At 39.8% G+C, this 5,859-nt stretch overlaps 1 pseudogene; it reads right to left on the reverse strand.

The window, feature by feature from the left end:
• Window positions 1-2,407: 2,407 nt before the first annotated feature.
• LOC113633613 (elongation factor 1-alpha 1 pseudogene) lies at window positions 2,408-3,895 on the reverse strand (annotated as a pseudogene).
• Between the last annotated feature and the right edge of the window lie 1,964 nt (window positions 3,896-5,859).

Raw genomic sequence — 5,859 nt, forward strand, 5'->3', positions numbered from 1 at the left:
AACCACTGTGCCACCAGGGAAGTCCTGATTTTGTTTTGTTTAGTCAGAAATCAATTTTGCTAAATGGTATTTAAGTATCTATTGAGATGATTATATTGTTTTTCTCCTTTGATTTATTAATATAGTGTCATATTAATACAAATCCAAATAATGAACCATACTTGCATTTTTTTATTGGAATATAATTGCTTTACAATGTTGTGTTAATTTCTGCTGTATAACAAAGTGAATCAGCTATACGTATACATATATCCCCATATCCCCTCCCTCTTAAGCCTCCCTCCCACCTTCCCTATCCCACCCCTCTAGATCGTCACAAAGCATCAAGCTGATCTCCCTGTGCTATGCAGCAGCTTCCCACTAGTCATCCATTTTACATTTGGTAGTGTATATATGTCAGTGCTACTCTCTCACTTCATCCCAGCTTCCCCTCCCCCACCTCAAGTCCTCAAGTCCGTTCTCTACATCTGTGTCTTTATTCCTGCCCTGCCACTAGGTTCATCAGTTCCATTTTTTTAGATTCCATGTATATGCGTTAGCATACGGTATTTGTCTTTCTCTTTCTGACTTACTTCACTCTGTATGACAGACTCTCAGTCCATCCACCTCATTACAAATAACTCAGTTTCGTTCCTTTTTATGGCTAAGTAATATTCCATTGTGTATATGTGCCTCATCTTTATCCATCCATTTGCTGATTTAGGTTGCTTCCATGTCCTGGCTATTGTAAACAGTGCTACAATGAACACTGTGGTACATGTATCTTTTTGAATTATGGTTTTCTCAGGATATATGCTCAGTACCTACTTGCATTTCTGGCATGAGTCTGATTTGATGGGGGTGTGTTTTTTGTTACAGCTGGTAGAAAAATTATGTCTCTATGGATCTGTCTAATCTGGACATTTCATACAAATGGAATTGTACGATACAGGCATACCTCATTTTATTGTGCTTCACTTTATTGTGCTTCACAGATATTGTGTTTTTTATAAATTGAAGGTCTCTGCCAACCCTGCATCGAGCAAGTCTATTGATGCCATTTTTCCAACAGCACTATTTCTTAATTAAGGCTGTTTTTTCAATGTTTAATTGTTTTTTTAGACATAATGCTATTGCACACTTATTAGACTACAGTACTGTGTAAACATAATTTTTATGTGCACTGGGAAACCAAAAAATTCCTGTGACTCGCTTTATTGAGGTAGTCTGCAACTGAACCTGCAGTATCTCCAAGGTATGCCTGTATGTGGACTTTTGTGCATGGCTTCTTTCACTAAGCATGTTTTCAAGATTCCTCCACGTTGTATCATGTATCAGGACATCATTCCTTTTTTATGGCTGGATGATATCCCATTGTATGGCTATACCACACATAAATGACCTTGTGGCATCTACTAAGTTCATGCTTACATCATCCTTCTAGTTAGTAGAATTCTTGATATTCTGGTGTTAAAATATCCTTTCAATCCTGCGTCATGATAATTATTCTTTTAATGAATTGCAAGATTCAATTTGCTAGTATTTTATTTAGAATCTTGGTATCTTTTTATAAGTGAGCTTATTATTTTAAATTTCTTCTGCTTTTAAATTTAGTTCTGATGTGAGTTATAGCACAGGAAGAGTTGGATAAGGTAGGAAATATTTGTTCCTTAAAAGTTTCATAGAATCTAATCATAGAGTTATAGGATCTGGTTTCTTTTAGGAAGTAGATCTTTGGCTACCATTTCAGTTTCTTCTATGGATATTCGTTTATTCAATTTTTCTATTTCTTCTTGGGCCAGTCTAACAGACAAACAGTGAAGTTTATGAAACAGCTTGATGACATTTCACAAAGCAACACACAGGTCAAGAAATACAAAATTGCCAATATTCCAGAAATCCCAAAAGTGATTTCCCCTAATCACTACTCCTTTTCTTTTGAAAGATAATTATTACCTTAACTTCTGTGATAATTATTTCCTTGTTTCTCATTGTAGCTTTTCTCCTAAGCATGGAACCCTAAGCAGTATAGTTTGGTTTGACCTGTATTTAAACTTTATATAAATGGAATTATATAATATATATTCTTTTTTTTCTCATTAAACTTTTTTAATGGGTCTCAAATTCTGTGAGAGATTTTTTTGTTTTTCTTTTTTTGCAGTACGCGGGCCTCTCACTGTTGTGGCCTTTCCCGTTGCGGAGCACAGGCTCCGGACGCGCAGGCTCAGCGGCCATGCCTCACGGGCCCAGCCGCTCCGCGGCATGTGGGATCTTCCCGGACCAGGGCACGAACCCGTGTCCCCTGCATCGGCAGGCGGACTCTCAACCACTGCGCCACCAGGGAAGCCCTCTGTGAGAGATTTTTGGTCAAGTTGTTTCCATTAAAAAATACTGATTTTAAAAACTAATAACTTAAAACTGCCACAAACAAAACTAATGGTCCACAAAACATTCTCCTTTCCTTCTGAAGGTTTTACAATGCATTGTTATCATTAACCAGTCTTTTGCTATTAAACTTAAATGGCCAATTGAGACAAACAGTTCTGAGACCGTTCTTCCACCACCCATTAAGACGGGGGTGGCAGGTATTGGGGATAATATTCATTTAGCCTTCTGAGCTTTCTGCGTAGACTTGGTGACCTTGCCACCTCCAGCTGCCTTCTTGTCCACTGCTTTGATGACCCCCACAGCAACCGTCTGTCTCATGTCATGCACAGCACAACAGCCCAGAGGAGGATAGTCAGAGAAGCTCTCAACACACATGGGTTTGCCAGGAACCATGTCAACGATGGCAGCATCACCAGATTTCAAGAATTTGGGGCCATCTTCCAGCTTTTTCCCAGAATGACGCTCAATCTTCTCCTTCAGCTCAGCGAACTTGCAAGCAATGTGAGCTGTGTGACCATCCAGCACACGTGCACATCCAGCACTGCTTTGGCCTGGATGGTTCAAGATAATCACCTGAACTGTGAAGACAGCTGCTTCCATTGGTGGGTCATTTTTGCTGTCACCAGCCACATTGTCATGACGACCATCTTTGACAGACACATTCTTGACATTGAAGCCCACGTTGTCCCCAGGAAGGGCTTCACTCAAAGCTTCATGGTGCATTTCAACAGACTTCACTTCAGTTGTCACTTTGACTGGAGCAAAGGTGACCACCATGCCATGTTTGAGAACACCAGTCTGCACTTGACCCACAGGGACAGTGCCAATACCACCAATTTTTTAGACGTCCTGGAGGGGCAAACACAAGGGTTTGTCAGTTGGGCGAGTTGGTGGCAGGATGCAATCCAGAGCTTCAAGCAGTGTGGTTCTACTGGCATTGCCATCTTTACGGGTGATTTTCCACCCCTTGAATGAAGGCATGTTAGCACTTGGCTCCAGCATGTTGGAATGGTTGAATGTTGACACCATTCCTGCCAGAAAATAGCACAAATGCTACTGTGTCGGGTTTGCAGCCAATTTTTTAATGTAGGTGCTGACTTCCTTAACAATTTCCTCCTATCTCTTCTGGCTGTAGGGTGGCTCAGTGGAATCCATTTTGTTAACTCCAACAATTAGTTGTTTCACACCCAGAATGTAGGCCAGAAGGGCATGCTCACGGGTCTGCCCATTCTTGGAAATACCTGCTTCGAATTCACCAACACCAGCAGCAACAATCGAGACATCACAGTCAGCCTGGCATGTGCCTGTAATCATGTTTTTGATGAAGTCTCTGTGTTCTGGGGCATCAATGATGGTCACATAGTACTTGCTGGTCTTGAATTTCCATAGGGAGATATCAATGCTGATACCACGCTCGCGTTCAGCTTTCAGTTTGTCCAAGACCCAGGCATACTTGAAGGAGCCCTTTCCCATCTCGGCAGCCTCCTTCTCAAACTTTTCAATGGTTCTCTTGTCTATCCCATCACATGTGTAGAGCAGATGGCCAGTAGTGGTAGACTTCCCCGAATCTATGTGTCCAATGACAACGATGTTGATGTGGGTCTTCTCCTTTCCCGTTTTTGCTTAGGTTTTGCTTAGGTTTTTAGGACACCCGTGTCCTGGTGGCAAACCCGTTGGGAAAAAAGCTAATATATATTCTTGTGGATCTGGCCTCTTCTACTCAACAATATGTTTTTAAGATTCACCCAGGGGCTTCCCTGGTGGCGCAGTGGTTGAGAGTCCGCCTGCCGATGCAGGGGACACGGGTTTGTGCCCCGGTCCGGGAAGATCCCACATGCCATGGAGCGGCTAGGCTCGTGAGCCGTGGCCGCTGAGCCTGCACGTCCAGAGCCTGTACTCTGCAACGGGAGAGGCCACAACAGTGAGAGGCCCATGTACCCAAAAAAAAAAAAAGAACATGTACACATATTTTTATTGGGTATATTCTTATAAATGGCATTGCTGGGTAAAAATTTATATGTACCTTCAACTTTATTAAATACTATAAAAAATTTTCCAAAGTGTTGTACCAATCTGCAGTCTTCCAGCACCATATAAGAGTATCTGTTGTCCACATCCTCACCAACACCTGGGAGTGCTGGTCTTTTAATTTTAGCCATTCTGGTGGGTATATAATGATGTCTGGTTATAGTTTTTATTTGCATTTCTCTAATTATTAGGGATGTTAAGTATCTTTTCATATGTTTATTGTCCATTGGATATCCTTTTTTTTCCCCAGAAGCATCTGTTCAAATCTTTTGCCCATTTTTCTTCTGGGTTGACTGTCATTTTCTTATTGGTTTATAGGATTTCTTTATGTATTTCATACATGAGCTCTTTGTAGGTTATAGGTTTGCAAATATTTTCTGCATATTCTGTATCCTTTAATAAATGGAAAGTATTTATACCAATGTTAAATTAATCTCAAATTTATCAGTCTTTTTCTTTATGATCAGTTCTTTTTGTCTCCTATTTTAAAAGTCTTTCCTTGCCTTTAATGAGGTTTTAAATTTTAATGTACTCAAATGATCTTTTTCTTTATGATTAGTACTTATTAAAAATCTTTTCTTATCTTGAAGTCATGAAGCTCTTCTTCCTTTAGAAGCTTTATTCAGCCTTTTACATTTAAGTCTATGATACATCTAGATTGAATTTTTTAATGTACCGAGTTTTCCATTTTTAATATTTGGTTAAACAAAATACATCTTTTGTAAACAAACTCAGCACAAGGCCAACAAAAAGAAAAGCATGAAAAACAAAAAGCCCAGGGTTGCCCCTTACTGGGCATCAGGGTCAGGCTTGCCCCCTTCCTTAAAGGAAGTGGGGCTTTTTGCCCTTGGACATCAGCATGGGTCCCTGTTCCTAAGCACCAGAATTGGATATGAACAGAGAAACCAGCCCTTAAATGTTTAATTAAGCATCTTTGCATATCCCTTTGGCTCATGGACTGCAAGTGCATGGGGATGGAATGAATTTTCATGTATAGTATGAGGTAGGTGTCAAGTTTCTCCACATAATTTATTCAATGCTCCCAGCACCATTTATTGAAAAGATTATCTTTTCTTTAATGCTTTGCAGTGTCTCTTTTGTCATAAATAAAATATCCACATAGGCATGGATCTTCTTATGGATTTATACTCTATTTCATTGGTCGGTATGTCCATCCTTGTGACACAATTATTTATAATACATGTAACGGACAGTAGAGTAAGTCCTCCCACTTTGTATTTCTTCAAGATTGTGTGGGTTATTCTAGGCCCTTTGCATTTCCATATTATCAAGTTTCAAAAAAGAATTTTGGCTAGATTTTGTTGGCTACCAATTTTTTTTAAAACCCTCTATGTGATCTTCTAAATAATCATTTGAATATTATTTCTTGGTTTCATGAGTTACACATCAGCAAACATATATAGTGTGGCTGCCTTAGGTAAAGTAATTGACCAGGTTCAAAAA

This window comes from Aethalodelphis obliquidens, unplaced genomic scaffold (assembly GCF_003676395.1).
Source record: "Aethalodelphis obliquidens isolate GAN/ISIS:26980383/991018 unplaced genomic scaffold, ASM367639v1 scaffold40, whole genome shotgun sequence".
NCBI classification, from domain to species: Eukaryota; Metazoa; Chordata; class Mammalia; order Artiodactyla; family Delphinidae; genus Aethalodelphis; species Aethalodelphis obliquidens.